This window comes from Octopus sinensis, linkage group LG7 (assembly GCF_006345805.1).
Source record: "Octopus sinensis linkage group LG7, ASM634580v1, whole genome shotgun sequence".
NCBI lineage: Eukaryota > Metazoa > Mollusca > Cephalopoda > Octopoda > Octopodidae > Octopus > Octopus sinensis.
In genome coordinates, this window is record NC_043003.1 from 77,604,661 (window position 1) to 77,615,771 (window position 11,111).

The 11,111-nt window shown below is 34.9% G+C and overlaps 1 protein-coding gene across 1 annotated transcript in view; it reads right to left on the reverse strand.

Moving 5' to 3' along the window:
- Nucleotides 1-7,382, reverse strand: part of LOC115214332 (abdominal ganglion neuropeptide L11-like) — a 103,642-nt gene extending 96,260 nt beyond the window's left edge. Inside the window, exon 1 of the mRNA XM_036504848.1 lies at nt 6,558-7,382. The gene's annotated coding sequence lies outside the window, so the exon portion shown is untranslated. The remainder of the gene's footprint in view (nt 1-6,557) is intronic.
- Nucleotides 7,383-11,111: the final 3,729 nt, after the last annotated feature.

Consider the following 11,111-nt stretch of genomic DNA (forward strand, 5'->3'; position numbering starts at 1 on the left):
CGCGAGGACGTGGAACAAATATAGTATTATTGGACGCTCAGGAAAGAAGGAAGGAAGGAGGGTTTCACGTTTCGAGCGGAGCTCTTCGTCGGAAACATAGGAGAAGGAAAGATCCACAGAAGGGAAGACAGAGGAAAAAAAATCGCCAACGGTACATACGAGGTCACATTTTGGGTTTCAGAAATAGCAATCAACCAGCTAAGGGGCACATTACAAATACAGCTGTAAGTGGAAAAGTAAAAATATGCAATACTTTTCTCAAGTTCAACACGTAACATTGCTTTTTGTTAGCTACATTCCAGCAACAGAGCTTTGTATCTTTGTTAGAGACCAGGAAGATTCAGATGATTAAAAGTAGAAGAGAATGTAGATACATAATATATATATATATATACAAATATAGTGTGTAAGTATATATATATAGATATTATATATATATATATATATATATATAACACACACACACATATATATATAATATATATAATATATATATTATATATTATATATATATATATATATATATATATATTATATATATATATATATTATATATATATATATATATATATATATATATATATATATATGCGTGCATATATATATATATATATGCATGCACCACGGGCTTCTTTCAGTTTCCTTTTACCAGATACACTCAGAGAGCTCTGGTCGGCCCGAGGCTATAATAGAAGACATCTGCCCAAGGTGCCACGCAGTGGGACTGAAGCTGGAACCATGTAATTAAGAAACAAACTTCTATCTATCTATCTATCTATCTATCTATCGATCGATCTATCGATCTGCACAAGTAGCGAATAAATATCTAAATAAGAATGCGAGTGTGTATAAATATATACGATATATATTTGTGTGTGTGTGCCTATGTGTGTTTATTTGTGTGCAAGCTCACATATATTTGTCTGTAGTTTGTGTTAATTTCATTATTTTAACGCAAAAATATTTCGTCCGTGTCTGCGTTTTGTGTTCAAATGACATCAGGTCAACCTTGTTTTTCATCCTTTCGGGGTCGATAAAATAAGTACCAGCTGAGTACTGAAGTCGATGTATTCGACTAGCACCCTCCTCTAAAATTCCAGGCCTTAGGGATTATTTTAACGCGGAGATCGCGAGCTGGCAGAAGCTTTACCACGTAGGATAAAGTGCTTAGTGGCATTTCTAGCTTTTTACATTCTGATTTTAAATTCAATCAGGGTCGACTTCTTCTTTCATCTTTTCAAGGTCCGCAAAATAAGTATCTGTTGAATCCAACAAATTAATATCCCTGAGAACTATGTTAAGGGTACGCGAGTCTGTGGCATGCTCAGCCTCTTACACGTTAATTTCACGAGCCGGTTGTTTCGTTGATCGGATCAACTGGAACACCTGTCATCGTAACCGACGGAGTGCGAAACAGATATAAATGCAAGCCTTGCGCCAGAATTGAAAACCGTTCCTTTGAAGCTACTTTAAGAACGGAACGTTTACTGAATAAGATGATTCAACACTGAGAGTAAGATGAAATATTTAGCAAAGATTGCGTTTACGCTTCACCTAACGATTTGTCAACCGGGGAGAGGAGATTCAATTTTTGTTATTTATATTTGTTTGGCACTCCGTCGGTTACAACGACGAGGTTTCCAGTTGATCCGATCAACGAAACAATCTGCTCGTGAAATTAACGTGTAAGTGACTGAGCACTCCACAAATTCGCGTACCTTTAACATAGTTTTCAAGGAAATTCAGCGCGACACAGGATACGATAAGGCTGGCCCTGTGAACTACACGTACCACTCATTTTTGCCAGCTGAGTGGACCAGAGGAACGTGAAAGAAAGTATCTTGCTCAACGACACAACGCGCCGCCAGGAACCGAGCTCACGCACCTTCACGGTATTTATGCGTTTATATATAATTTTTCTACGTTTAAATGCATGAAAATGAAGCCTCTTTTATCGGTTAAACAAGTCGACAAACGAAACCTAAAGTCCCAGTGAAGTTGAACATTATAATATGTGTGGGCGGATGAGTGTACAGATAGTCAGTGCAATATAGGTCGATTGGTTAAGAAGTTCGCTTCGCAACCACGACGTTTCAATTTCTATCCCATGGCGTGGTATTTTGGGTAAAATGTTTTTTGTCTTGCTTCGTGTCCACCCATAACTTATGAGTGACAGTGTACAGTCGGAAACTGTACCAAAGCTCGTCGGAAGAATAGTCTTGTCATACCCTACGTCGCGCTGATTGTGACTGAGAAATGCGTTAAACGAAATACTCAGCTAATGACCTATTGATTAAGGAGCAAGTTATTCAGATGAACGAACAACTGAATCCGCACAATCGACTGACGGATACTCACTAACATGCATACATACACTCATAGTTAGATAGGTAGATAGATACGTACTACGTACGTACATACATACATACTATAAGTAGAACAGTAAAACTATGCAAGACTTTTCTCAGGCTTAGAATGTGGCATTGATTACGTTATCTATATTCCAACGATGGAGCTTTGTATCTTTGTTAGAAACCAATTCCTTCTAGAAAGGAAGGCTTCAGATAATTAAAAACAGAAAAAAACATACATACATACATGGTTTATATATTTAAATACACACACAAACACACGCTCTTACCATACATATATATATTAACCATTTTGTCATGTGTATTATTTTAAAGTGAGGATGGAAATTGAAGGATCATAAAATCGATGAAGGCATACACAATTAAGTAAAATACATATTTTAATATATATTCCATCATTTCATTATGTACACATATGCGTACATGCATTATACGCGCGCGCGCGCGCGTGTGTAAACGCACCGATGCGTATGAATTTAGGAAGAATAGACCCATCAAGACATCTAGCAAGTGTAAGCATAACGGTCTGAGTTGGTTGTTTGGGATAGGCAAGCATAGACCGTCATAGAGGTCAGCCGCTCTGCTGACGTGAATATCTTTTTGAAAATCAATGGAAAAGAGGATAACTACCGACAACTGTTTCGAAACCTTCAGCTTCTATACCCAGAGTATGAATTCACATTTATACCAATAATAACAGGTGAACTTGGTATTGTTATTAAACACCTATATGACACCCTGGAAAAGCTTGGGTTTCAGAAATAGCAATCAACCAGCTAAGGGGCACATTACAAATACAGCTGTAAGCGGAAAAGTAAAAATATGCAATACTTTTCTCAAGTTCAACAAGTAACATTGCTTTTTGTTAGCTACATTCCAGCAACAGAGCTTTGTATCTTTGTTAGAAACCAGCTCCTTTTTTTCTGGAAGATTCAGATGATTAAAAGTAGAAGAGTCTTTAGATACACACACGCGCATTTTCACATACATACATACATACATACATACATACATACATACATGCCTAAGTGATACATGCCTAAGTGATAAAGGCGGCGAGCTGGCAGAAACGTTAGCGCGCCGGGCGAAATGCTTAGCGGTATTTCGTCTGCCGTTACGTTCTGAGTTCAAATTCCGCCGAGGTCGACTTTGCCTTTCATCTTTCGGGTCGATAAATTAAGTACCAGTTACGCACTGGGGTCGATATAATCGACTTAATTCCGTTTGTCTGTCCTGTTTGTCTTCTCTGTGTTAACCCCTTGTGGGTAGTAAAGAATAGGTATTTCGTCTACCGTTACGTTCTGAGTTCAAATTCCGCCGAGGTCGACTTTGCCTTTCGTCCTTTCGGGGTCGATAAATTAAGTACCAGTTACGCACTGGGGTCGATGTAACTGACTTTATCCCTTTGTCTGTCCTTGTTTGTCCCCTCTATGTCAAGCTCCTTGTGGGCAATTAAGAAATACATAAATGCTTAAGTGATTATCTGGATAAGCTGGGGTTTTCGGAAAAAAAAATCAAGCAGCTAAGAAATACAATTGGTAAGCAGAAAAGTATAAATATGCAAGAATTTTCTCAAGTTCAACAAGTGATATTGTTTTTGTTATCTACATTCTAACGATGGAGCTTTTGTATCTTTGTATTTCTTTCCTCAGAGGAAGATTTCAAATAATTAAAAATAAGAGAACTACAAGATTTCAAATAAATAAAAATAAGAGAACTACACACTCGCGCGTGCGCACGCACGCACACAAACACGCATTCGTGGATCCGTAGTCCTTATCCGATCATTAAACTAGTGAAAGATACTCTTAGAAATGCTGGGCTTCTCGTTTCTCCAACCATTTTTGGTACACCAAAAGGAAAGCAAAATCTTTCCCTGTAATCAATTTTACGTACAGGGATTTTTTTCTGACGTAAAGAGACAATAGAACTTTCAGAAGTAGCCACTGTGGTTGGAGCAGGCGTGTATCACAATGAAATACCACCGCTTCTGAATTCTTTCTCGATTGCGGAGACACACAGTCTGCGTGCCTCAGTAGGGCCGGTCGCATTCTTCATGCTGCAGCTGTTCTTTATGCGATTCCGACAATGCTCTCAGAAGTGGTAACACTAGAACACGAGTTGAATTTTAATAAATCACATACACACATGCACATTGAGAACGATCTACGTTGAAAATTATTTCACCGAAGTGGATTATACCAATATTTAGCACTCAATACATGGTACGAGTTTAGAGTCGTGGTGTTTGTGTGTGTGTGTGTGCATGTGTGAGTGTCTGTATGCGCACGCGCGTGTGTGCGTATGAAGGCTTGTATGTATAACATATACGCATAGAGAGATGTGTTAATGCTTGTGCGCATATATATATATATATATATATATATATATATATATTATACATACACAAACACAAATACATTAACTGTTATTTGATGTGAAATCTTTAATGGCGCCAATTTCAATTTTTGAATTGATTTCAGTATTTGTTATACTTGTTTAGGCCCCTATGATCTATTTATGATTAAGGCTCTCCATCCATGAACAGCCTATATAATTTTAAGACAATGTGTCAAGTACTACATTATCTAACGTGGCCGTCCTTTTATAAGAATATTACAGGAATATTTGGTAACTATTTCTTGCGGTTTTAGCGAGCACTCAAAGACTCCGTCGCAGATTCAAAATAATTTTAGATTAACATCATGGGACTATCAATTAGTGAAAAGGGTGCACGAAAAGAAAGAGATAATTATGTTTATTTTTCGTTTTTGTGTTTTCTTTCCCAAGTAGCAGGACCTTGTATATTTTGAACACCTGTTTAATAACATTAGTTGTTTTACCTGCTGAAAAGTAAGTTTGGGAAGTCATAAATAAAGTATGATGAAGTATATATCGGAATACTTAGCTCAATTTTTATAGAAGCAATACGGAACCCACAAAGTCAGCAAGTATGTATGTATGTATGTATGTGTATGTATGTATGTATGTATGTATGTAGTATGTATGTATGTATGTGTGCTCGAAATACGAGAGTAGAAAAACAGCCAACAACAGATGAAGGGTCGTCCCTTATGTTGTTTGTCTTGTTTTCCATTTGCGTCATTCGTTGTTCGAAAAAATAGTTCATATTCCATGTATTTTTTGTTGTACACGTTTCGTGACGTCCTGTGCCCACATATGCATAAATATATATATATATATATACGTATAGATGTAAGTATGTACATATACACATGTAATATTATATATAATATATATATATATATATATATATATATATATATATATATATATATATCTATTCTGCCAAGGAATCTAACGCTCTTAGCTTAGTTTTTCCGTGAGGCTGGCCAGATTGAGGCAATCCCGAGTATAACCAACCGAAATTGCAAAGATAATCTGGAACTTTTCTGAGGAAAGAAAACTCCGAATGACCTGTCCTTGTTTTCTTTGCATTCGTCTATCTGGATGTTTTTTTGTCCCTTTTTTGTATCACAAAAGTGTCTGGATGTTATGCGTTCTTGTCCCATTTTGTATTTAATATATATATATATATATGATATATATATATATATATATATATATAGAAAGATAGAAGATAGATAGATAGATATATAGATATAGATATAGATAGATAGATAGATAGATGGATAGATAGATTGAGAGATAGATAGATACATATAGATATAAATAAATGTATACACACTAAGACACACACATACACACATACATATATACATATATATATAGAGAGAAAGCGAGAGTGAGTGATAGGTAGTTAGGTAGATAGATGATAGATAGATAGATAGATAGATAGACAGATAGATAGATAGATAGATAGATAGATAGATAGATAGATAGATAGATAGATAGCAATACATACGGACAGACACATACACGCACACATATATACATATACATATATATATATAGATATATATATATTATATATATATAATATTATAGATATATATATATGTAATATATCTATATATATATATATATATATATTATATATATATATATTATATATATATATCTATATTTACAAAGGAAAGAAAGTGCGATGAACACACGTTGATATATATAAAAAGAAAGGAAACAAACAACAATGGTTAACTAATTAATATAATTGAAAAGCAGAGAGAAAAAAAAAGAAAAAAAAATGATTGTAATTCTTACCTGAATTAAGTATGAATACTATTATTAATAATAATAATAGTAATATTCAAGAAGATCGGCAAACTTCTATCACGCGTGTATTGAACGTTAGTCAATTCGATATTTACTGTCTTTTTTTTTGTTTTTGTTTCTTGCTTTTTGAGTGTGTGTTTTGACTGGACGTTTTGTGTATGAATATGAGAGCGTGTTTGTTTTGTAGTCGTGTGAATTTACTGGGGCATGTTATTGAAAACAGTTTAAAAGACGAAGATAAGGGTATAATTATTTAGAGATCTATGTGTCTTTCGATGGAACTTATTAAACATATGTATTTTAGTTAAGTATTAAATATTTTTAGATAACTAATTTTTGCTTTGAAAATAAACAATTAACAGTGTCGTAAACAATTATTGGTTGGGCCTGTTTGCTTTTTTTGTTTTTGTTGTAATGGTTGTTTATGTTTTTTTGATGTTGATTTATATGTTGCTTTTGAAAATTTTGGTCGTGACCGAGTATGTATGTGAGTGTGTGTGAAGGTGTGTGTACTATTTCGTATTGTCTTTTCGTTTTTTGACGAAAGACAGTAAAGTTTAGCTTTGTGTATACAGTCCGACTGTTGTATATAATGTATATAGAATGTATATATAGAGAGATAGAGAGGAGAGAGAGAAAGAAAAAGTGGCAGAGAGGGATAGAGATTATGTATATATATTTATAAAGAGAGGGAGAGAGATTATAGAGCAGTGATCCACTCAGCTGCCTTTAAACTAAACTTCCACGACTTCGGTTTAAATAGTAACAAGAAAGTTGTTGCCAAGACAAGAGACGTCGGTGATGGAGATGGTGGAGAGAGTCGCTGGTAGTGGTAGTGATGGAGATGGAGGGAATGATAGTGGTGGTAGTGATGGTGGTAAAGATGAAGGTGATGGTCTTGGAGGGATGACGCTGATGGTGGTGGTGGTGGTGGTGTCGGTGGTGGAAGTGAAGGAAAAGAAGAAGTAAGAGACGAGATGATGGGGAGGGATAATACGATAATACGATGGTGAGAGTAAACGGTGGAGGTTAGTAGTGGTGATGGAATAGAAAGGGGTATGGGAGGAGTGATGACATAGAGACAGAAAGAGGAACGTGCTTGTGTTGTATGTATATATGTATGGATGTATGTATGTGTGCATGCGAGCAGTTGTATATGTGTGTGTGCGCATGTGAATTAATGCGTGTGCATGTACGCGTGTGTGAGTGCAGCTATCATTATGCGTTTGTGTGTGTATGCGTATATATGTATGTATATAGTGACATATGAAGTGCGTCAGTATGTGTGTATGTATTTATGTGTCTGTATGTGTCTGTATCACTATACATGTAGTGGGTGTGTGCTCATCAATATATATGAATACGCGTGTAGTGTATGTTATTAATTAGGTGTGTGTGTGCGTGTGTTTGCGCGCACGCTGGTGCGTGCGTGTGTGCATGTGTATATATCTAAATGCGTGTATGCAGGTGGTGTGTATATGTGACTGAAAGTGTAGATGTATGGCTCTACCTATGGGGGTGTACTATTTACCAAAAAGTCATGCACGTGCGGGGGTGTATACATATATATATATATAATATATATATATATATATACATATGTATATATATATGTATGAGTTACGAACTGCGAAATATTCATAATGCCTCCATATGTATGTATACATGCATGTATGCATGTATGCATGCATGCATGTATGTATGTATGTATGCATGCATGTATGTACGTATGTGTATCTGTGCGTGTGTGTGTCTGTGCATCGTATGCACGTGTCTATAAAGTGGGTGTGTATATGCGCGTGTGTTTGTATGTGTAGGAGGAAGGGGAGGAGAGGAATGAGGAGGTGGATAACTTAGTTTAGAGTGAAGAGCGAAGATTTGAGGGGGTGGGGGCAAAAGCGAAAATGAAAGTAGGAGGAGAAGCAGGAGGGGAAGAGCCAAAGGAGGGGAAGTCAAATGAAAAGCGCTAGACTACCATCATAGTGAGTGGGAGAGCCAGTAATGTGTGGGATAGAGTTTAAGAGGTTGCGAATAATCCCGTTCTGGGGTCGGTGTAGTGGGTAGAGGTAACAAAGAAAGAGAGAGAGGGGGGAGGGGGAGAGGGAGAGAAGCTATATGATGATGACGAGAGCGAAAACGGAGAAGGTGGATAAAATTAGTTAAAAGTTAAAAACACGCACGCACATATACACACATAGACAGTGTGTATATGTGTGTGTGTATGTGTATGCGTGTGTGTGTGTGTGTGGGAGAGAGAGAGAGAGAGAGAAAGGGAGAGAGAGTAAAGTTATGATATCATGTAGGACAGTAGTGTGTAAGGGTATGTATGTATGTGTGTGTATGTGTGTAATTCTAATATCTTATATAGCACTTTCTTACAGTGTAAAGAAGTCATTGCCTTATCAATGTCATCACACTGTCTGTCTGTCTATCTATCTATTTATTTATCTATCTATCTATCTATCTATCTATCTATCTATCTATCTATCTATCTATCTATCTATCTATCTATCTATCTATCTATCTATCAATTTATCTATCTATCAATTTATCTATTTATGTATGTGTATATATATGTTTATATTTAGCTAACTAGTTAACCAAATTTCTGTTTATCTGTCTATCTGTTTGTCTCTTTATCTGACTATATTTATATTTATCTATCTCACCATACAAACATCGTCTTAACTATTTATTCGTTGTCGGATTATGTCTATGTATGGTTGCTTGTCTGTGCTTCAACCTATGAGTGTACGCGAAAGAGAAACTTCGAGTAGTGATTCATGGAAAATATCTATCTGTCTGTCTATGTATGTATGTATGTATGTATGTATGTATGTATGTATGTATGTATGTATGTATGTATGTATCTATCTATCTATCTATATGTAAATATAGATAGACAGATAGACAGACGGATAATAGATATGCATATATAATATGTATGTCATATATGTAATATAGATATTATATATATATATACTATATATATATCTATATATATATATATATATATATACATACATATATATATATGTAATATACATAGACACATATACATATATAGATAATAGATAAATGTATAAACATAAACTCACACCACATATATAACACCATATATACATACATACCTACATATATATATATATAATATATAATATATATATATATATATAATACATATCTATATATAAAATGTATGTGTATATATATATATACATACATAACATATAAGTGTGTGAGTCGTGTGTGTGTGTGTGAGTGTGTGTGTGTGTGTTAATACTCATGTACATATACAAGAGACAGTTGACGGTGACGATTTATATTTTAATACCCAAGATATCAGGAAACAAAGAGATAGAATGGACCCCCAAACCGCCCACAGGCTATCCTATCTGACATAGTTATAGACCACGGCTCTGAACCGGTTCCTTATTTCATCGACGATGGCAGAGTTTGAACTCAGTTTGTGCAGAGTCGTATGAAATTCGGCTATGTATTGTATTCTTAGCTCTAACGATTCAAACAATTACAATACACCGAGTGTGTGTATGTGTGTGAGTGAGGATGTGCGTGTGTGTACGTCCGTGAGTGAGTGCATGTGTGTGTGTGCGTGTGTGTGTGAGTGTCTGTATACACGTACACATGCATATGGCGAATTAGTAGAGTACACACACACATATGCATGTATATGTTTAATACGTAGGTAGTATGTATAATAGATATTGGGGTTTATATACTATATATGTATACATATATATATATATATATATATATATATATATATATATTATATATATATATATATATATATATATATTTATATATATAATATATATAATATATATATATAATATATATATATATATATATATATATATATATATATACATGCACATATTTATACATAAAGACACACATACATACACAGACTCCACGACATACGCACATGCAATACTCAACATTTTATTTTCTCGCGACTAATTCTACGCCCTCTAGCTAATCGAATTTTTGACCACCTTAAAATGTTATTAAAATTATTATAAACTACTAGTATTTTGCAATATTTTAAGATTTTATAATAGAAAATTGGTTATGCAAAAAGTAAAGTTACGATCAATTTATGTATTAAAATGGAAGACTAACGCAACGGTGCAACTTTTTAGTGGTGTAATTCTTTTCATATTTCTGTACTATTTTCACTTTAGTTGCTTTTGGGTAAATGTCTTAACTAGAGGATTCTAATTCGGAAAATCGCCTTAAGAGTGATGCCGTAGCAAAAAATAAAAGAGGATGGGAATGGGATCACATCGGAAGAGGTGTAATGCCTTACATCATCTGTAAAGCATTTTATCTGATAACGCCTGAAATGGTCTTGAAATTACCATACTTTGTATTTTTTGTCTTTGCTTCTATCAGTCATTGGACTGCAGCCATGCTGGGACACTGACTTGAAGGGCTTAGTCGAACAAATCGACCGTTGTACTTAGTTTATAAGATTGGTACTTATTGCATCCACACACGCAAACACACGCACACGCA